General features: G+C 44.0%; 1 protein-coding gene across 4 annotated transcripts in view; it reads right to left on the minus strand.

The window, feature by feature from the left end:
* The window catches only part of IL6ST (interleukin 6 cytokine family signal transducer), a 56,471-nt gene extending 46,589 nt beyond the window's left edge, over positions 1-9,882 (minus strand). For 3 of the 4 annotated variants that reach the window (XM_008262226.4, XM_051853447.2, XM_017344727.3), the window contains exon 1: positions 9,642-9,882. The gene's annotated coding sequence lies outside the window, so the exon portion shown is untranslated. The remainder of the gene's footprint in view (positions 1-9,641) is intronic. The other variant, XM_017344725.3, reaches the window with a different exon arrangement.
* Between the last annotated feature and the right edge of the window lie 13,255 nt (positions 9,883-23,137).

Raw genomic sequence — 23,137 nt, forward strand, 5'->3', positions numbered from 1 at the left:
GAAGAGGAGAAACCAGGACAGAATCTGGTGCCCCGACTGGGACTAGAACCCGGTGTGCCGGCGCCGCAGGCGGACGCCGGTCCCTGAGTCTTTCTATGTACATATGCTTTTCTTTTGGGAGGCAGTGAATACCTAACAGGAATGGGGAGGCCATATGGTTGGTCCATGTTTAACTTTAGATCTTCTCTGGTGATGTGTCTGTTCAAATACTTTGTTTATTTTTTAATTGAGTTTCTTGTTTTGTCATTTATTGGATGTTTCACTGTTTTAAAACACATTCTGGATATAAAGTTTTTATGAAAAAATTAATTTGTACATCTTCCCTTCCTCTTGAACAGAAACGTTAATTTTAATGACATCCAATTTATCAAGTTATGTGTTCGGTGTGGTACTTAAGAAACTTTCGGAGCTGGTGTTGTGGTATAGTGGGTAAAGCGCTGCCTGCGATGCTAGCATTTCATATGGGCACTAGTTTGAGTTCTGGCTGCTCCACTTCTGATCCAATTTCCTGTTAATGAGCCTGGGAAAAACAGCAGAAGATGACCTAAGTGTTTGGACTCCTGCCACCCTATTTGGGAGGTTCAGATGAAGCTCCTGGCTTCAGCCTAGCCCAGCCATTACCAAAGCGGCCATCTGGAGTGAACCAATGGATGGAAAATTTGTTTTTCCCTCTATTTTTATAACTCTTCCAAATAAGTAAATAAATTTTTTAAAAAACCTTTAATCTGGGGCCGGCACTGTGACGTAGTGGGTAAAGCCACCGTCTGCAGTGCCAGTATCCCATACGGGCACTAGTTCAAGTCCTGGCTGCTCCACTTCAGATCCAGCTCTCTGCTATGGCCTGGGAAAGCAGAAGATGGCCCAAGGCCTTGGGCCCCTGTACCCATGTGGGAGACCTGGAAGAAGCTCCTGGCTCCTGGCTTCGGATAGGCATAGCTCCAGCCATTGCAGCCAACTGGGAGTGAACCAGCAGATGGAAGACATAGCTCCAGCCGTTGCAGCCAACTGGGAGTGAACCAGTAGATGGAAGACCTCTCTCTCTCTCTCTCTCCTTCTCTCTGTGTGTACCTCTGACTTTCAAATAAATAACTTCTTTTAAAAAAAATTTAAAAAAACCTTTAATCTACAGTAACAAGGGTTTTCTAGAAGCTTTATAGTTTCAGTTTTACATTAGATCTCTAAATTATTTCAATTGATGATATATGCCAGTTTATTTATAAAAACAGGAGGTGGGTTATACTTTGCCAATTCCTGCTCTATTTGTTCACTGAACTATGAGCATATCTTTTCTTTTTTTAATTACTCATTTATTTGAAAGGCAAAGTTACAGACAGAGGCAGAGAAAGATAGAAAGAGAGAGAGAGGTCTTCTATCCGCTGGTTTACTCCCCCAGTGGCTGCAATGGTGAGAGCTGACCCAGTCCAAAGCCAGGAGCTTCTTCTGTGTTTCCCATGTAGGTGTAAGTGCCCAAGGACTTGGGCCATCTTCCACTGCATTCCCAAGTGTGTTAGCAGAGAACTGGATATGAAGTGGAGTAGCTAGGCCTCAAACTGGCACTCATATGGGATGCCAGCATCACAGGCAGCGGCTTTACCCACTATACCACAATGACAGCCCTATTTGCCTTTCAATAAAATAAAGCCTTTAAAACAAAAGCTGAAGTAGATTTGAAAACAAAATCAAAACATGAATACTATCAAGTATGCAGCCTAAAAATACAAGCATGTTCAATATGAGAAATTAATGTCACACACTACCTGAATATTTTAAAGACATTTTCATTCCAACAGAAGCTTGAAAAGTATTCAGTAATCAACAACTGTTCATTTTAAATTTTAAAACAACAAAGTATCAGAATAACAAGATAGGAGCAGGCACTCAAACTAGACTGCCACTATTCAAATTCCAACTCCTTTTTCTCTGAAGAACATCTTAGGCCAGTTATATAATATCATTCAATTTAATTTTCTTTGTTAAAATGGAGATAACACCACCACCTACCTATCTACCTATCACACAGGAGTGCTGTGAAGATTAAAAAAGTCAGTAAACAAAGTGCTTAAGACCTATCTGGTTCATAGTAAATACTGAATAAAAGGTAACAGCAATTGCTATTACCGCAGTTTTGTTGTACCATTCTTGCTGTTGCTACCACAAGTACTACTATTAGGAATCTATAGTAGGCTCCTACAGGCCCAAAGGTAAAAATCGGTAGTGTTCTTATTAAAGCAGGGTTCAGGTAAGATGCTTGGAGTTATCACTTATTCAACATTCTGCTAGAGAGTTTAACTAAAGATTTAATATATAAGATATAAAAATTTTTAAAATGTAGATATAATCATCTATCAAGAAAAATGAAAATAAAATGACAAACTATTAGGACTATTGAGAGCTTCACACAGTATTTGAGCAAATGATCAAAAACAGTTATTACATCAGTAATAACCAATTGAAAATATAACAGAAAAAAGAATACTCAGAAGAGTACCAAAAACTATAAAATGAGTCTTCAAAAAGTTTACAGAAAATAAAATTAAAAGTTTATTTTGATGCAAAAACTTTTGAAATCTATGCTTAGTTTTTTAAGATTTATTTATTTATTTGAGAGGTAGAGTTACAAACAGTGAGAGGGAGAGAAAGGTCTTCCATCTGTTGGTTCACTTCCCAAACAGCCACAATGCCCGGGTCTGCACAGATCCAAAGCCAGGAGCTTCTTCCAGGTGTCCCAAGTGGTTGCAGGAGCCCAAGCACTTGGTCCGTCCTCTGCTGCCCTCACAGGCACACCAGCAGACAGCTAGATTGTAAGTGGAGCAGCCAAGACTCGAACCAGTACCCATACTGGATGACAGAGCTGCAGGCAGCAGCCTTACCTGCTATGCCACAGCACAGGTCCCCACAGTTTCATAGTACATGCTTTCCAGAAACTTCTGGAGGACCCTTATATATACTAGTTCAGAATCTTGGGGGGGGGGGGGCAAAAAAAAACCCATTAACATCTTTTAATTCTATTTTTCCATGAATTATTTGAAGGGCTATCATATCTAATCAGAACTATTATAGAATTTTATGAAGAAAATTATAAAATCTAAATGAAAGGAACATGAATAAGATCTAAATGTCATGCAATGAAAAAACAGATGTCAAACTGTAAAATCTAACCCAAATAGTAAATTTTAATAGTAAATTTAGAATTTTAATATAACTAGAAAAGTGATTTATTATGGAAACTTTCAAACCAATTTCCCAAAAGAAGAATAAAGAGAATATTTGCTATAGCATCTGTTAAGATACACTGTAAGTATGTTATAATTAAAATGACACTGGTGGGCTGGCGCCGTGGCTCACTTGGCTAATCCTCCGCCTGCGGCGCTGGAATCCCATATGGGCCCCGGGTTCTGGTTCCAGTTGCTCCTCTTCCAGTCCAGCTCTCTGCTGTGGCCCGGGAAGGCAGTGGAGGGTGGCCCAAGTGCTTGGGCACCTGCACCCACGTGGGAGACCAGGAAGAAGCACCTGGCTCCTGGCTTTAGATCGGCGTAGCTCTGGCCGCAGCGGCCATTTGGGGGGTGAACCAACGGAAGGAAGACCTTTCTCTCTATTTCCCCCTCTCACTGTCTGTAACTCTACCTGTCAAATAAATAAATTAAAAAATCTTTAAAAAAAAAAAAAAAAAGACACTGGCCCAGGAGTAGACAAATCAATGGAACAAACAAAACAAACACCAGTATACATAAGCAGCTAACATCTGATTTTGAAAAAAAAAAATCTCATTTCACTGAGGAAATAGTCTTATCCAGTAAACAAAACTGGGAAAACTAATTCCATAAGCAAAAAACTCAAGCAGAAACCCATTTCAGACATTTGCTCTCTTCCATGATTGACTGAGGACCTACATGCAAAAGCAAAGTTATAAGCATAAATTGGAAAAAATATAGAATAACCGTACAGATCTTTTTATAAATTATCATTGTCTTAGCCAAATGAAAAGGTCTGAAGAATACACTGATGAGCACCCATGCTCTCACCATCACTTAAGCATAACTGAATGAAAGGTACATGAAAAAGATCTAAGCATAATACATTACGAGCCTAAGTGAAGTCGAATAGTTCTAGCCCTTAAGAAAATCAAAGTTTAGAGAGGCAGAATATGTACAAAGCGCTACAAGAGCACAGAGAACACCAAATTCAGAGGGTCCAGAATACCTAGTCATGAAATAAGAGTAAGGGTTTTCTAGACAGAACAGCACACACACGCACTATATGTCTATATCATCTTTGACCCTGTCAAGATTGCCAATTGCAATCCCAGAGCATGCCTGTCTACCAACCAGAGTCATGTTATCTGAAACAGCTCTAATGAGTTTATTTTGCATTAGGGAATGAGGAGTGGGGCAGGAATATATAAAACAGAATGTTGAAATAAAGAAATTGTGCAGAAGACACTGTAAGAAATGCACCCTTAAAAAGGAACAAGGGTTGGCACTGTGGCATAGTGGGCCAAGTTTCCGCCGGCGGCACCGGAATCCCTTGTGGGCACCAGTTTGAGTCCTGGCTGCTCCTTTCCCTATTCAGCTCTCTGCTATGACCTGGGAAAGCAGTAGAGGATGGCCCAAGTGCTTGGGCCCCTGCACCCACATGGGAGACCTGGAAGAAGCTCCTGGCTTCAGATGGGCTCAGTTCTGGCTGCTGTGGCCATCTGGGGAGTGAACTAGTGGATTAAAGACTTTCTCTCTCTTCCTCTGCCTCCTTCTGTAACTCTACCCCTCAAATAAATAAGTAAAATCTTAAAAAAAAAAAAAAAAAGGAATGAGTAAACCAATCTATAGCAAAAATCTATACTATGGCCATATTTCAACAGATAAAGCTCTCTTATTCATGATCAATTTGTTAACATTTCTCATTAAATCTAAGATATATTAAATAGCCACACAATAAAAAAAAGGAGACAAGACATTGTGACAATTTCACAAGTGTATCTGATGCCTTTTACATGTTAACCATCTTGTTTCCTGAGCTTTTTATATCCCTGGTTTTAGTGTAACCATACCATATAGTTTCATTCTTTATCCACTCACCTGTCTCCTTTACCAAAATCTTTTTTTCTCTCCTGGCTATCAATGTAATCAACTATAAAGTATTTGGCATCTACCAATTTTTTTAAAAACATATGACTTCCACTATTAGCTTCAAGCAAAATAACTTCAAGAATTCTGACTTGGATTTTTAATATCAGATACATATCTTCTTGAGTATTATGCCACTTAAATCCATTTGAGGTCTACAAACACATAGGTGTGTATGTGTTTATATGAACATATACACATAAATACACACTTTTTTCAATTACAGCATTTATATTTTTCTCCAGCTACAAACTCACTCTCTTCAATTATCCAAGTCAGTGGAGTCCATTGTTGTTTCTCTTAACTATCGATTACATTTTAGTTTTTCTAAGCTACAAATCTTATCCATTCTTCTTTTAAAATGCTTTCCCCACTTGCCTGTTCTTACCCTTTACCATGACCAATTTAATTTGGGCACTAATCATCTCAATACTTAAAATAGCCTTTCTGCTTCCAGGCTCTTTCCTTCCTTCCAAACTTTCTGAACATTATTGGTGGATGAATCTTGCTAAAACGCTACTTTAAACTCATCACTCTTTCCCTCATAGTCTGTTAAAAGGTGAATAACAATGCAAAACATTTTAGCTATTTAAGATTCTAAAAATGTGGCTTCAGTATGCTTGTCCAATCTATCTTTTCCAATAGTGAATTTTCCCTATTCCAAAAACAATCCTTTCCTTGGACTTCTCCCTAAAGCTAACCTACCACTAAACTTGTGGAGTATTGCAAACAATCTGGCCTTTACTCCAATCATGCTAAAATTATTTTTGTCATTTTCCAATTGCAAAGCAAACATGTAAGGTCCTCATTTTGCCTGACTTCACCATTCCATTCACAATTTGTTGGTTACCTTTCACCATTACCTACCCCATCCCTACTGACTCTTAAGTCACAGCAAACTTCTCTACACTTCGTCTAATCATACTTCTCTACACTTTGTTCAGAGTCTGCGCTCCACACATGCTTTTACAATACCTTTACTACCTCTGCTTTGCAGTACTGTTTATAATCCAGAAGAAACATCATTTCTTCTGTGGAATTTTCCCCTACTCTCACAAGCATTTTTGTTTCCAGTGTACTCTTACACAGTTCCCAAACAGGATTCATGGCACTGCACCATAATTATTTAACATGTCTTAATATAGTCAGCTAACACTTTCAAGCACCTAGTGGACCATTAAGAGTCGGCTTTAAAAGATCTTCTAGCATGGCCTTCTCATTCTACTCATTATGACTCAAACATATTATATAAAGAGACAATATGTGATCTATTACTTGTTAGCTGGACAAGTTAATTAACCTTTCACTGCCTGAGTTCCTTATGTTGAAAAGGGGATAGGGTAGGCATTTGGCTTTGCTGTTAAGAACTATCAGAATACCTGGGTTTGAATCCTGGCTCAGGTTCTCAATTGTAGCTTCCTGCTAATGCAGACCCTGGGAGGCGATGGTGATGGCTCAAATAATTGGGTCCCTCCTAATTAGATGGGAGACCTGGATTGAGTTTCTGTTTCCTGGCTTCCTCCTGGTCCAGTTCTGGCCATTTGTTTTTTTAAAGATTTATTTATTTATTTGAAAGTCAGAGTTACACACAGTGAGAAGGAGAGAGGGACAGAGAGAGAGAAAGGCCTTCAATTCTCTGGTTCTCTCCCCAACTGGCCACAACGGCCAGAGCTGTGCCTATCTGAGGCCAGGAACTTCTTGCAGGTCTCCCACGTGGGTGCAGGGGCCCAAGGCCTTGGGCCATCTTCTACTGCTTTTCCAGGTCATAGCAGAGAGTTGGATCGGAAGTGGAGCAGCCAGGACTCGAATCGGCTCCCATATGGGATACCAGCACTGCAGGCATCAGCTTTACCCACTACAGCGCCGGCCCCCATCTTGGCCATTTAGATAGTGAACCACTAGATGGGCACTCTCTTAAATAATAATTTTAAAAACGCATTAGGGGCTGACGCTGTGGCACAGTGGGTTAACGCCCTGACCTGAAGTGCTGGCATCCCATATGGGTGCTAGTTCGAGTCCCGGCTGCTCCACCTCTGATCCAGCTCTCTGCTATGGCCTGGGAAAGCAGTGGAAGATGGCCCAAGTCCTTGGGCCCCTGCATCTGTGTGAGAAACCTGGAAGAAGCTCCTGGCTTCGGATTGGCGCAGCTCCGGCCGTTGCGGCCATCTGGGGAGTGAACCAGCAGATGGAAGACCTCTCTCTCTGTCTCTACCTCTCTCTGTAACTCTTTCAAATAAATAAGTGTTTAAAAAAAGCATTAAAAAGAAAGACAGCAAGAGCCACATTAAAAGGCTATACGAATTAAATGTATTAATATGGGCAAAGTATTCAAAATAGTGACTGACACAAAGTAAGTTTTAAATATGTCCTGGCTATATAATTAACATGTATTGGTTACTACTGACCCTTTCCACCGGCTGGTTCTCTACCATGTTCTGTATCTTCTGCTATATTATACCCCTATATATTCTACATTATGAATGGACTCTTCATTTTCCCTTTATCCAAATCTCACTCAGATTTCAAAGCTGACCTCTAGTACCTCCTTTGATCATTTCAATCCATCAACAATCTCTCTAAATACCTTTAGCATTGTCAGTATCACTCAGCATCTAATTAAAACTGCTTTAAAGCTGTGATTTTTCATTTTTAAGTCAATCCAATTTTGTGCAAATTATGTTTAGATTTGATGACATCTCATGCATCTTTGTGAGTTCTTAAAGTAGTAAGTGCTCAGCTGGATCCTATAGACTAAGAAAGCCCAACAGAAACATCAACTTTGAGCATACTGTCTTGGCAATCACACGAACGGTGAAGCCTATGAGAACATTCCATGCTTCTCCAGGAGCCAAGCTGCAACTGTACTAAGGCCAGGCAATTCTGACTCCCATTAAAATGAGCAGCTCTGAAACAGCTTGGGGGATGGGAACCCTTCCTGCCATAGTAGAGGGATTATGGATATAGCTCTTAAATTTCCAAACCAAATGTTGCACTGGAATCTCTATGAGAAATGTGTCAGTATGACAAAATGATTAAGCACATAGGATACAGAGTCACATAGGCATTTATTTTACTGTTATCAATCAATTTTACTTAACCTGTTGTCAACCCTACTTCACAGGAATGTAATAATCAACATTCACTCTAATATTTAACTGCTATGCAAATCCTATTGGGGGAAAAAACCTAAAAACAACAATTCGTGAGAACAACACTATTAATTGTGTAAGAATATACTCTAATAAATTGGCTGGCAGCAGTACAGTGCTCCAAATTACCAATGAGAAAACTAAACTACTGTTGTCAATAATACAGACTTGAAAGAAAATTTTCACTACAATTTTTGACACTCCCTTCTAATCTTTCCCTTTCACCTGTAATTAAAACCAAATGTTCAAAATTATTGCTAAAGAGAAACAGCTGGAACTCCCAATTTACCTTCCTATCAAGTTGGTTCTTGTAATATTCTCATCTGTACTTCCCAATAGGTATTAACCTCAATTTAAGAAATGAAGATAATGGTGACTAACTTGCAGGATTATCCGAGTCAATAATTTCAAATCCAGAGTTGCTCCAACTTGAAGCTGGCAGTCACACACAGTCTAAAGGGTTTGTTTACAGCACTGACTAAACCAAATACCGCAATCTTTTAGATTTGTCCTGGAACTCTACCAATAAATTATCTTAAAGCGGTATAACTGCGTTATAAATTATTGTAAAGCGGTATAACTGCCCAAAACTACACAAATTAAATCACAATCGGCTTCCTTCTTTAGGCAAAAAATAAATAAATAAATAAATAAAAACGGCAAGTCTCATTTCTGATCTGTGAATTTTGGGGGTGGGTTGAGGTTATGAATAAGATGCAGTTCACCCACTGAAGAGCAGAACCTTGGTCTTGGAGTAACCTTTAAGCCTAGGGGAGCAGGAGACACATGAAAAGATCATGGATTTGTTCTCCTTAGGCTACAGCGCTATGTCGGGAAGGGTGGATAAAAGACCTCAAAGGCAGACAAGCAACGTTCGTTAACGTGATTACTAGCGCTGCGAACTTCAAACGGTGTTGAAGCATTACAGTTTGAGGATGAAAAGACGGCCACGAGGAAGGGGAATCAACCTCCGGCCTGAGATTCGGAGTCAAGTGCGGGGCTCGTGGAATTTAAAGGGCGGCGGAGAGGGGGCTGGAAGAAACGAGGTCGGGGCGCCAAGCAGGGGTCCAGTCTTGAAGGGAGCTTAACAGGGTGTGCGTAGGGCAGGCGGAAGGTCTGTACTTGGGATTCGGGAATCGAGGTGACAAAGTTGCAGAAGTCCAATCAGGGGGTGGAAGCAGAGAGGGGAAGGAATGTGGGGATTTCCAGGCTGGGACTGACAACCTCGGGGTGCGCGCGCGGCCGGGCGCTCCTCTCCCGGGGAAGGAAGAGGCCCGCTCCAGCGCAGCTCGCCGGTCCGCGCCGCCCGAGCCCGCCCGCGCCCGCGCCCGCCCGCTACTCGGCCCTGCACCCGGTCCCGGCCCGTCCTCACCTCAGGCCGCGGCGCCTCGCTCTTCTGCGACTCCACGGCTGACTCTCCGTCGGCGCCAGGCCGGACCAGACCCAAGACGTCAGGTGGGCGAGCCTGGCAGCCCCCCTACTCAGCCGGCCGCAAGACGACTTCCCGGGCCTCTGGGCTGTCGGCCCCGGTGCCGGACAGCTCGCGGCTCCCTTCCCCAGGACGCGACGCGCCGATCTTCTACCGCGACGGGGCGCTGCGTCCCCCTAACCCCGCCCCGCGGCGCCCCCTCCATGCCCCGCCCCCAGAGTCGGGGCCCGGGTTCTGATTGGTCCTTACGAGTCCGGGTACCCCCAGGCATTGGCCCAGCGGCTGCTCCACGACGAGGGGGCGGGACTCCGGGCGGCTGCGATTCCCGTAACGCTGCTCCCGGCGTCCCGGATTCTGGCGGCTGCGCTCGCGTCGCCTCTCCCAGACGAGATCGAAGGGTTCCCCCGCCTCCCCTTTGCGGGCGGAAGGAGCGGAATGTTCCATTTTTCCGTGGAATAACGGGTCATGAACCGAAGCCCGGGTGCTGCCCGCCCGCACCTCCCGCCCTCGCTTCTCACCAGGGCGCCCTCGGCTTCCCTTCGCGGCTCCGTCCCGGGCCTTCCCTGAGGAACCCGGGGCCGCGAGGGACAGCGTGTCTCCCTGAGGGACCGGGAAGCGCGAGAGTCCCGTGGGGAAAGTGAAGGACTCGGTGGCCGAGATTGTGGCGACAGTGGCGGCGGCGGCGGCTTCGGCCCAGGTTTTATGTAAATAAGTGTTGCCACGGTGTAATTTTTTTTTTTAAGTTAGTGACTTTGGGTATGAGTGATAAGAGAATCCAGAGAGGGTGACCTACCAAGAAACTGATGTTTCTTTGCGTGTTGCACTCCCCAGTTAAGAAAAAAAAAAAGTAAAAATCAATTTCTTCATGATTCAACCTCCTACCCCCACCTGGAATATAGACCTAAAGGCTCACGTTGGTTAATGTGCATTTGCCAAAGCAAATGAGAAACTTCAAAGATGCTGTGTGTGTGTGTGTGTGTGTGTGTGAAGAAAGACAATCAGGACCGGGGTCTTTTGTGGAAGAATGGCTGTCTCGAGGAGGGCTGCAATGGCTTCATGATAAATTATACCTACAAATTAATAGATAATTAAAAGGTTCTTCATTATGTTGAGGATTCAGATGGAATAAACAGATCACTTATGATCTCATAGTTGCTGATCAGGGAGCTTTTACTAGAAAGACTCAGGGAAACAGGAGTTTTTAGTAGAAAGGGCCTTCCAAAGCAGTCAAAACTTGGCAATTGTTGCTACTCCTGATATCCTATTCTGTTTTGCTGCTCGCTGTCATCTTACATCTAACCTACACAATGTGATCAGATTGATCCCATGTACTTCCTTGTCTGTGGTGTTTCTGAAACTCTTTGTCAGTCTCGGTGCGTCCTCATGTTGTTCATCAGTAATGATTTCAGCACCCTGACTGCATAACTTCCCCTCCTTTTCTTCCCCAGTCGTCTTCAACTTCACTCAGTCCAAGTAGCCCAGAGGTGGAGCCGCACCTTTCACTTAGTCATCGAGTGAAGCTACTCCACCTCCCAAGTTTTGCATTGTGAGTGTCCCTCTCTGTCCCCTTGGCTGCTCACCCTTCTCCCTCCATTGTGTCCTCAATCCCATTAGCTCTGCAGTTTGTCCTGGGTGTGACCTCCAGTCTTTGTTCTCCTAATGTACCAGTTATTTCCTACCTCTTCTTATCTTCCTCAGCAATGGGAGCCTTTGTATCGGCAAGCATCTTCAGTTCCTTTGACCTTCAGCCACGTTTATGTTGTCAATCTATTTCCTGTTTCCCTTTTCCTTGAACTACCAGCCCCATCTCCACATTGGTTCTTAGTACAGAACCTTGTTTCATTACTTCCGAGAAAAATACAAACTATCCTTAACTTTTCTCCAACTTAGGATTCAGCTGCTATATAGATTTAGCCCTCTCCTCTTTTCCCTCTTGCTCAGAGGAAGAAAAGTCTGTTCTTTTGAAAAGCTAACTCTTCCTCCAGTGGTGTTTTTTTTTTTTTTTTTTTTGACAGGCAGAATTAGACAGAGAGAGAGAGAGAAAGGTCTTCCTTCAGTTGGTTCACCCCGGAAATGGCCGCTACCCAATCTGAAGCCAGGTGCTTCCTCCTGGTCTCCCATGTGGGTGCAGGGCCCAAGCACTTGGGCCATCCCCCATTGCCTTCCGGGGCCACAGCAGAGAGCTAGACTGGAAGAGGAGCAGCCGGGACAGAACCGGCGCCCCAACCGGGACTAGAACCAGGGGCGCCAGCACCACAGGCAGAGGATTAGCCTAGTGAGCCGTGGCACTGGCCTCCTATGTTCTTAATCCTACTCCTACTAAGTTCAGTCTCCTGTCTGATGGTTTTCATTATTACCATTAAACATCTTAGAGATTTAACAATTAAATGTTAACTCAGTGCTGAATTGGGGGCAGCTGCTATATAGGTTAAAACCTTTGTAATTCAACAGCATCTAAATCACAACCAAATTTAAAGTCAGGAATTAAATATAAGTATCAAAATGAAGTAGGTTAAGCTATATTATAATCCAGGTAATAAAATAAATTTGGGATGAAATATGAATGTAAATCATGTAGTTACTTAATTTCCAAGCTAGAAAAAAGGCAAAATTCACTGTGTAGCAACAAGACTAAGAAACATAACTGCCATTTCAAAAGTTTTACCAAAAAAGCATATAAAAAACCATACATATACTATAAGAGTACAACTTGCAAAAATTTCACAAATTGAACACACTCACATAACTAGAATCTTGATCAAAAACAAAACTCAAGCAGAACTACGAAAGGTCCCTCCTGTACCCCTTCAGTTACTGGATTACCTCTGCTCAGACTTTGAATACCGTAGTTTGATGCCTATCATTTTAAAATCAAGGAGTTAGGAATTTTTTAATAGTAGTAGCATGTGCTTATTTTATTTCATTTAATGAGTAACTAGAGCAGAGCAAGAGAGTTTGGAATGAAACAAGTACTGTTCTGTACAAAGGCTAAACATAGATGCAGACTGAAAAGGAATGGGTCTAGCTTCTTACTCCTGGAGACCTCCAGGGAACCCCTCCAAACAGCCAGAAGCTGGCCCATGATCTCGTGTTACCCTGTTTCATAAAGCTTGGCTTTAGCAAAGAAGAGGCCAGTGTAAAAGTGCCAGCAGCTGCCAGGTACACCCTATTCCTAGAATCTCAGGCAGGAAAAGGAGGTCAGGTGTCAGGAGTGTAGCCTTAGAATGGCCTGCGCTTGCTTCAGAATACCATTCCAGCAAATTCGAGAAGCAAGGACATTCCTTTGTTAACTCTCCTTGCATCTATCTTCCTGGGAAGATTGTTCTGAGTTACCAAAGAGGCTCCTTGGCTCCAACTCTGACACTTATGCCAATACCACATAGGTGAAAAGGTACCAGTATGAGTCTTTCAAACAGTTATTTTGGAGGCCAGCTTGTGGCACAGTGGGCTAAGCCACCCCTTGTGATGTCAGCATCCCATATGAGTGCTGGTTCAACTGCTCCACTTTCTATCCAGCTAACACTCTCTAGTCTGGCATATAGGATTTAGATAAAGATACAGCACTAACCATATTATATAATGGGTTAGGCAAATGTGCGTCTGTCTTCTTAAGGGAATATGGCAGTGCCTAATGAAAAGGCAACACTTAAATGAAAGTACTTCCTAAAAGGTTGGAATTTTCTGAATATTGACCCTGTGGGTCTTAGGATTTTAGGGAATGATCACTTTCTGTAATCAACACATAATAAGTAAAATTTAATCAGAGTCAAATGAAACTGGAAACAAAGCTAACCTAACACATGTCCAATTACAAGAATCATTATTTTGATGTACAGGTTCATGACAGACAGACTGTTAGGGTGAACTCCATGCCCTCTTGCTTCCTTGTGGTGCTCATGGGATTTCTTCTCGACTGTGAAGGGATACCCGTGGTTGGGTGACAAAGGATTAGAGTGGTTATCTTGGTAGTATCTCTCACTCCCCTGTGCAATGCTGTGGGCTCTGTGTCACAACAGATTGTGATGCCTACCTCTCCCATGCTAGATTTGGTGATGTAATCTACCATGTTTGAGTTTCCATATAAAAAGAGTCATGTATTAAAAAGCTGAGAACAGGAGTGGAGGTTGTGGGGCAGCAGACTAAGCTGCAGCCTGAGATGCACACGTCCCATGTCAGAGTGTTGCTTGGAGTCCTGGTACCTCTGTTCCCATGCTGCTGTACATCTGGGAGGCAGAGAATGACGGCTCAAGTGCTTGGGCCCTTGGCAGTCGCGGTAGGAGACCTAGTTGTAGTTCTGGGCTCCTTCCTTCAACCTGGCCCAGCCCAGGTGTTAAGGACATTTGGGGAATAAACTAGCAGATGTGAGATATCATATCTCTCTTGTTCACTTTGCCTTTCAAGTGAAAATAATAAAAGATTTAAGAAACTGAGGGCCACCTCTACCAACAGCTAGCAAGAAGCTGAAGTTCTGGGTTCTACAAGCCCAAAGAACCAAATTCTGCCACCAAAAACAGATCCTTCCCCAAATGAGCCTCAAGTGAGACAGTATGCCCTGCCGAAAACTTGATCACAACTTTGTGAGAAGCTGAGGGCAGAAAGCCTGGATGCGCCATTGACTCTGTGCTATGTTGGGACCTGGTCTTCAAGAGAGCTTTTCCTTAGTCTCTTGGCATCCTGAGCCACTATGTAAAATGTCCAATTCACTTGTTAGACCACTTGGAGAGGCTAAGACTACATGGTGAGAGAGAGTGGTCCATTTTGTTCCAGCCTGTCTGTTGTCCCTATCTGGGCCCAGGTACATGAGTAAATCCATCTTAGAACTTCCAGACCAGATCAGCCACTTGGTGAAACTACTAAGCCAACTAACCACATAGAACATAAGAATTGCCTAGCTGAACTCTGTCCGATTTCCTGACTCAATATGTACAATAAAATGCTGTCACTGTTTTTTAGGAGCAATAAAGATAAAACAATAAAACCCTCAAAGTAATCACACACTATGCTGAAAATCTGACTATTGCACTCTCTTTGAAGCTAAGCCTGCTTTGTATATCATAAAAGTCCTCTATTGCCTGACCACTACCTTCTTCTCTGGTCCTATTTCCTAACATGACCTCCAACTCTAGGCTCTCATATTACCTATTTGCTAATGGCTCCTGGGCCAGCATCCAATGTACTGTTTCTTACTTCCATGCCAAAAAAAAAAAAAAGAAAAAAGAAAAAAGAAAAAACAGCTTATGCTCTTCCCTTAGCCCTATCACTGGCTCCTTCATCTTCTTCATCTAACTTGCTTATCTTTTCCAATATTCTTCTAAGTAGTTATTTCCTCCCGGAAGTCTACTCTAGGCCGTGAGAAATTCACAACAACAACAAAAATGCAAATGATTACAGATGACCTTTCACTTTGGAAATTACATCAAAGAGTTTGGAGATTTCTGGAGTTTGGAGCAAAAAGGGAATGCAGGAGACCAGGAGCAGTGGTTTGGCTATGGTTTGATTTGTCCCTTGGAGCTTCATGCAGTGAAGTTTGGTTGCCAGTGTGGCAATGTTGAAAGTTGGTGGAACCTTTAAGAGGAGGGGCCCAGTGGAGGGAAACTAGGTCATCAGGTTGGCAGGTTGTTAAAAAGCAAGGCCAACTCTGGCTTGGCCTCTTCTGTACAAAGCTGCTTCCCTTTCCACTTCTCCACCATGTGATGCAGACAGGGGACCCTCATCAGTGGCAGGGCAGATGGGGCTATCCAATCTTGGCCTTTTGGCTTCCAAAACTATGAGCTAAATAAGCCAATTTTCTTCATAAAGTACCCACTATCAGGTATTGTTATAGCAACATAAACGAGACTAATACAGCAGAAAAAGAGGCAGACTGGAAACATTCCTTGTTCCTTGAGTGAGTCTTTCCCAACTTGCACGATGCCAAGAGTGCTGTGTTCACCATATGACCAAAGTGCCATGGTGGGTCAGAAGAGGGAGCAGTTACTTTTTGCTGCAGACATTGGAAGAAGCTTTTTAGCGGCGAGGTGACAGTGAAGCAGGTTCTTGAAGATGAATGTGAGCTCACGTTGTGAGAAAGTGGAGAGAGGTGGCTCTAGGCAGAGGCAACAGCAAGAGGAAGTGGACGTGAAAGGACAAGGCAGGATGGAGAAGTCTGGAGAGAGCAGAGCATTGGCACAGCGGTGAGAAATAGCACAGGACACAAGTTGGAGACCTTTCTTAGATACTGTGCTACATGGGGCACACGGGCTTCCCTTTGTGGGGAGGTACTGAAGTGTTTTAGGCAGGAAATTGTAGTGAGCAGGTTTGTGGTACAGAAAGCAAAACTGTTAATGCTGTGGAGGACCATTGGAGGAACAAGAGACTGGAAGTGCTGAACTGAGTTCACAGGTTACTCCAGAAGTCCACATTCGGGGACTGTGTTGTGGGGTAGTGAGTTATGGAGCCGCCTGCAGGGCAGGCACCCCATATGGGCCCCGGTTTGAGTGCCAGCTGCTTTATTTCCCATCCAGCTCCCTGCTAATGTCCCTGGGAAAGCAGTTGGCCCAAGTGCTTGGGCCCCTGCACCCACACAGGAGACCTCAGAAGAAGCTCCTGGCTCCTGGCTTTGTCCCAGCCCATCCCTGGCCATTGTGGTCATCTGGGGAGCGAACCAGTAGATGGAAGACCTCTCTCTTTCTCTCTTTCTCCCTCTGTAACTTTGACTTTCAAATAAGCAAAATCTTTTTTAAAAATATAATAACAACAGAAAAATGAAGTCTGTGTTTTACCCAATGAGGACTTGAACTAGAGCAGTTGATCCTTCTGGAAGGAAAGGAAGAGGCTGTTCTGAATGATGCCAGGGAGATGGGCAGGACTTGACAGGGGTATATGAGGGGCAATGAATGAACAGATCTGTGAACATAGAGCTCTGGTGCCATCACCTCACATGAGGCATCTGCAGAGATGGCCTTGGCCTTGGCCCCAGCTCTGGGTGTGCATTCCATACCACTTTCCACTTTTGGGTCTCATGGTCACGAGACTACGAGACCTCCTAGCCCTTCATCAGCTATATGCAGTGCCCTTCGTTGGAGCTCTGGGAAATTTATGTCTACTTCTGTGCCTCTCGGGCTGCTAGAAATTCAGAGGGGCTTCACCAGATTTTCCTGCTGGCCATCTTTGCTTTATGGTTGTTGCAATTCTGTGTCTAGGAAATACCTGCTAGACTGCTGCCTCTTAGGATCTGAGATGTTAATAGATTCCTGACATGATTATGAGCCTCCATTTTCTCACCCCACTTTGGAGCTCACCTCAAGTTAAGGGGCATGGTACAGGACACTTTTCTTAGTCTATCTCTAGCTCTTGCTCTCTTGCTTCTACCTCTCTCTCTCTCTCTCTCTCTCTCTCTCCTCTCTCTAACCTGAAAAGTCTTTATGTAGCCTGGGGGTAGGAGTGGGCGTAGGGTGGGAGGTTGATATTAATGGCAAGGACAATTAAGACAGGTCAGCAAACAAACATCTGGACTGATTTTTTTTTTAAAGATTTTATTTATTTCTTTGAGAGGTAGAGTTACAGACAGAAAGAGGGAGAAACAGAGAGAAAAGTCTTCCATCTGCTGTTTCACTTCCTAAATGGCCGTAACGGCGGGAGCTGGGCCTATCTGAGGCCAGGAATTCTGGGTACACAACGTGGGCACAGGGGCACAAGCACTTAGGCCATCTTCCACTGCTTTCCCAGGCCATAGCAGAGAGCTGGATCAGAAGTGGAGCAACCGGGACATGAACTGGCACCCATATGGGATGCCAGTGCTGCAGGTGGAGCCTTAACCTATTACACCACAGCGCTGGCCCCTGGACCAGTGCTTTTGAACTTGAAAGTTAAGAGTTTGGGAACTTTCTTTACTTGTCACATGTCTGTTTTTTTCTAAAGCAGTGGGCGTGTGTGGAGAGTTAGTAAGTGAAGAGTACAGATTAAAAAAAAAATTCTAAAACAGATACTTTACTGGAATAGATGTGTTATCTCTCCCAAATCTATGCAACCTTTTCTTATATCCGCCAAGATAGTCATAGATAAGAAAACACAAGCTAGAATAAAGAGTATCTGCTTCTTTCACATGATGACTGCTGGGGGTGGGGGTAATATGAAGAGCAAGAGGATCAGCCAGGTTCTGAAAACTTGCTTTCAAATACCTGGGACCAGAGCATAAATTAGACATTTTCCCAATGGACAGACTAGGGAACTCAGCCTCAGAGGTCATGTAGAAAATTTCCCAGTGACATTCATGGCAGCCTTTACTGTCCATTATGTAAATAAAGGGAAAAACTGAAAAAGCTATCGGGCACTGAACCTTTCTCTGTGTCCAGCTCTGGGTCTGCCTCATGGATCAGTAGGAGAGGGCCCCCAATGCCTGGATGTGCCATTGCACCCCTCCATCCTTTTGGTCTTCAAGCATTCAATTCTCTTTCACCTTCTTACCTCTTGACATTATTATCATGAGTGTTTTTTCACATACATCCTACGTTTTTCTGCATACACAAAGGTAAAAATGGAAGAAAAATAATATCTCTTGAGTGTTCATATGTAGTGATATATGGAAAAGGGGATCAGTGTCTAGCTCAGAGAGATGAGATGGTTAAACCCTAATGCAGAAACAGATTACTTTAAAAAAAAAATTATTTGAAAGTCAGTACACAGAGAGAGAAGGAGAGAGAGAGAGAGAAAGAAAGAAAGAGAAAAAGACAGAGAGAAAGGTCTTCTGTCTAGTGTTCTTCCACGTGCCCAGTTGGCCACAATGGCCGGAGTTGCACGGATCTGGAGCCCTGAGCCAGGAACCAGGAGCCAGGAGCCAGGAGCTTTCTCAAGATCTCCCATGTGGGTGCAGGGGCCCAAGCACTTAGGCCATTTTCCACTGATTTCCTAGGCCATAGCAGAGAGCTGGATCAGAAGTGGAGCAGCCAGAGCTCAAACTGGCACTCTTATGGGATGCTGGAGTTGCAGGCGATGGCTTAACCTGCTGTCCCACAACACCGGCTCCTGGAGACAAATTTTCAATGCCTGAATTTCAAGTATAATAACTGCCTCTCTCTCTTGTGTGTCAGCTATGTGATAGGAATTCACTGTGCTAGGTGCTTTATATCGCAGGTCATCTTTGCTACAAAACATGCGGAGTGTCATCATCCCTATTTTTTTTTTTTTTTTTTTTTTTTGACAGGCAGAGTGGACAGTGAGAGAGAGAGACAGAGAGAAAGGTCTTCCTTTGCTATTGGTTCACCCTCCAATGGCCGCCGCGGCTGGCGCGCTGTGGCCGGCACACTGCGCTGATCCGATGGCAGGAGCCAGGGACTTATCCTGGTCTCCCATGGGGTGCAGGGCCCAAGGACTTAGGCCATCCTCCACTGCACTCCCTGGCCACAGCAGAGAGCTGGCCTGGAAGAGGGGCAACCGGGACAGAATCCGGTGCCCCAACCGGCACTAGAACCCGGTGTGCCTGGCGCTGCAAGGCGGAGGATTAGCCTAGTGAGCCGCGGCACCTGCCCATCATCCCTATTTTACACCTGGGAGAGCTAAAGCGCTGAGAGCTTCAACAACTTGCCCAAGGCCACACAACCAAAATCTTGTCGTGGGGACTGCTCTCCAAACCAGGTTAATCTCACTCAAGCCTCAGAAATGCCTTCTAATGATTTTCATCACATCACATTGTCAGGAAGGTAACAGGATGGAGATTTAGGAGAGAAAATATTCAAGTAATAGGAGCCACCCCCTTTTCCACCCACAGTCTTTGCCAGGCTGCTCTCTCTGGATCAGCAACATCATGGCAGAAATTTCTATGAGTGCCGATCACCAGGTATGACAATAGCAAGCGGAGAGGTTACTCTGTGCCAGGCATTTTCCTGTGCTTTACGTCTTAGTTACCAATTCTTACAACAATTCTGTGAAGTAGCTTTATTAGCGTCCTTCAGTGGGGAAGCAAGTTCTCCCAGGTCTCACATCTATTAAATGGAGACTCCGGGATTTGAACCCTGAGTGGTGCACAAAAACATTATGGAACTGGCTATGAATGGATTACAGAATAAAAAGTTACCTTTAGGGGCTGGCATGTAGGTAAAAGCTGCCACCTGTGATGCCAGCATCCCATATGGGCACTGGTTTGTGTCCCAGCTGCTCAACTGCTGATCCAGCTCCCTGCTGATGGGCTGGGAAAAGCAGTGGAAGATGGCCCAAGTGTTTGGGGCCCTGCCATCCATGTGGGAGACCCTGATGAGGTTCCTGTCCCTGGCCTTGGCCTGGCCCAGCCCTGGCTGTTGTGGCCATCTGGGGAGTAAGCCAGCAGGTGAAAGAACTCTCTCTCTCTCTCTCTCTTTCTCTCTCTCTCTCTTTCTCTCTTTCTCTCCCTGACTTTTAAATAACAAGTTATATTTATAATTTAAAATACAGCCTTGGAATGGATTTCTCTTTCAGGGCTCCTCATACTGCGCATGGCAAAACAACCCTATACAACTTTGGCAAGGCTAGTGGTTTAAGGCAAGCTGTGGTACAATGACTCCAAGGACTGATGCCACCAAGGACTTGGTTTCTCTCTTTATTTCCATAAGGTTTCAACTTTGTGGCTGGAGCCTTGGGCTCCATGCAGTGGCTGTCTGGGTCATTACCGTGCATTCACTCTGTGGCCATTGGATGCCTGCGGCGGTTGAGTCTAACATCAGCACACCATTCTTGCAGAAGAGTAAAAACTTGGCTTTTCCCATTCTAGCAAGCATCTCTTTAGATTCCATTGCCTTCTGTTAACTTACATTTACATATCCACGCATGGACCATGGAAAATGGGATTGAGATGATGATTACTTCCAGTTTATTTCGTTCTACTTTTTCATTTTAATGTAAGATTTATTTATTTATTTGAAAGGCAGAGTAACAGAGAGATAGAGAGAGGGAAGGAGGAGGGGGAGAGAGAGAAAGAGAGAGAGAGAGAGATCTATCCTCTGGTCTACTCCACAAATGCCCACAATAGCTGGGACTGGGCCAAGCAAAAACCAGTAGCCAGAGTCATCTGGGTCTCACATGTGAGTGACAGGAAACCCAAGCTCCTGGTCTTCATGCATTGCCTCCAAGGCACATTAGCAGGAAGCCGGATCAGAAGCACTAAGTATCCAGGGCTTGAACAGGCACTCTGAAATGGAATGCAGTTGTCCTAGGTGGCTCCTTAACCCATGATGCCATAGCACTCACTCCTAGGTTCTATTTCTGTAGCTAATCCAGGCCACATGCTTGGGAATGAGAGGAAGATATTTCCCCCAAAGTAAAATATAGGGTTTATTTCCTGGAAAGGGAATGCATACTAAGCAGGAAATGACACTGAACTCACATGATTATGACTTCAAAGTGTTAATATTTTGATGCATTTCCTTTAAATATTTTCTACGACTATTTTTACATGCTTGTACTTTTTCTCCAAGTATCATTATGTGCTAAGCAACCTCTCATGTTGTTGAAAGCTGATTTTACTGATTACACTCAGGAAGCACTCATTAGCTTAGTGAAATCTTCCAGTAGATTTTTAAGATAGTAGATAATTATAGACATCAGCAGTAGCTAGAAGGTATGGTGATTTCAGTTTAGCCTAGATAATGTCCTGCAACCAAGCCTCAGGCTCTCTCTCTCTCTCTCTCTCTCTTTCTCTCTCTCCCTCTCCCTTCTCCTCTCCCTCTCTCTTTCTCTCTGGGATTTGGTTTGTGAGAGAAGATAAGGAGAAGGTCAACTCAGGCTTCACGGAAGCTTTGTGCCCACTTTGCCCATCGTCAGCATTCCCTGTTAGAAAAACTTGAGACAGCAACACATGCTCCCTTACAGCCTGAGAAACTTTCCAGCTTAGGTAAAAACGAGACCAAAAAGTGGGAAAAAATTAATTTTAATTATGGGTGGGTGATGCTGGAAGGAGCTACCATTGCATGACCCTGAAAACCCACAGCATGCTCTGGCATCAGTCACAGAGGAAATAACAGTATTGCCTCTGTGCAAGGTGTTTTTCACTTTGAGTTTGAATTTTCACTGGTAAGAAGGCCAATTTCTTTAGACTTTGGCCAGAATGTTTCAGATTCTGAATTGGTGGGTCCAAATGCATTTATGCTTATTCTAAGTAGAACAGTCAGGCTGAACCTTTGGATTAACAGTTGACAGTGTGCCAACCAAAATATTTCACTTCATTGAGGCAGCTAATGTGCTCCCAGATTGTCCAAAAGCCTTCTCACATAAGGAGGCAGGGCACAGCTCTTAAAGTGCCAGGGAATGTTTGTGGAACCAACATTCTAGAAGGCAGGGGACTGCACTGATACAGAGAGTTATTGATTGCTGTTTTGTGCCTTCAGATGGCTTTAGGTTGTGTGTATGTGTGAAGTTCTCAAGTGATCATATTGTGTGCAAGGGGACAAGACTCTGATTTCCATTCTGCTGGACCCTGATGAAAGCAACCAGTTAAGCATTTAGTTAGGCACAGCATCATTTATATCATGGAGAATTGGCAAGGCCTGGTGTCTCTGATGATGGGTCTGAGACAAATCTCTGGATGTGGAGGTAGGAGATCAGGTAGCTCTACCACTTACTAGCTCTGTAACTTCACAAAATTTCTTGTCTTACCTGAACCTGAACTTTTATTTGTTTCTCTGCAAATGGGGATACACTCGTAAGTTACTACAAAATCTAAATAATATATGTGGGGATAAAGCTGACGCCTGCGACACTAGCATCCCATATAGGTGTCAGTTCGAGTCCCGGCTGCTCCTCTTCTGATCCAGCTACCTGCTAATGGCCTGGGAAAGCAGCAGAAAATGCCCCAAGTGCTTGGGTCCCTGCCACCCATGTGGGAGACCCAGAAGAAGCTCCTGCCTTCGGACTGGCCCAGCCCCAGCTGTTGTGGCCATTTGGGGAGTGAACTAGCAGCTAGAAGATTTCTCTCTCTCTGTAACTCTGCCTCTCAAACAAATAAATAAATCGTTAAAAAATACATGTGAAAGTCCTTTACAGTGGAAACCATTTGATAACTCTAAGGCATATTACTATTCTTCATAAGATTATTATTACTGTTAAGTTTAATCTGGAAAATTTGCAGAATGACTAGTAATCTGTGCTAGCTTTCTGAGGATCCAAGGTGCAGTATCTCGAAAAGACAGGGAAGGGGCCAGTGATGTGGCCCAGCAGCTGAAGCCACAGCTTGCCTTGCTGGTATGCCAGGTTTAAGTTCTGGCTGCCCTGTTTCCTTTCCAGTTTCCTACTGGGAAGGCAGTGGAAGGTGCCCCAAGTACTTAGGTTCCTGCTAGCCATGTAGGAAACCAAAATGAGGCTTCTGCCGGGCCCAGACTTGCAATTGTGGCCATTTGGGAATGAATGAATCAGTGGACAGATGATAGAGAGAGAAGAAGAGAGATAGAAAGAAAGAGATCTGCTGGTTTACTCCCCAAGTGGTTGCAATTGGTGGG

The sequence above is a fragment of the Oryctolagus cuniculus genome, chromosome 14 (genome assembly GCF_964237555.1).
Source record: "Oryctolagus cuniculus chromosome 14, mOryCun1.1, whole genome shotgun sequence".
Taxonomy (NCBI): Eukaryota; Metazoa; Chordata; class Mammalia; order Lagomorpha; family Leporidae; genus Oryctolagus; species Oryctolagus cuniculus.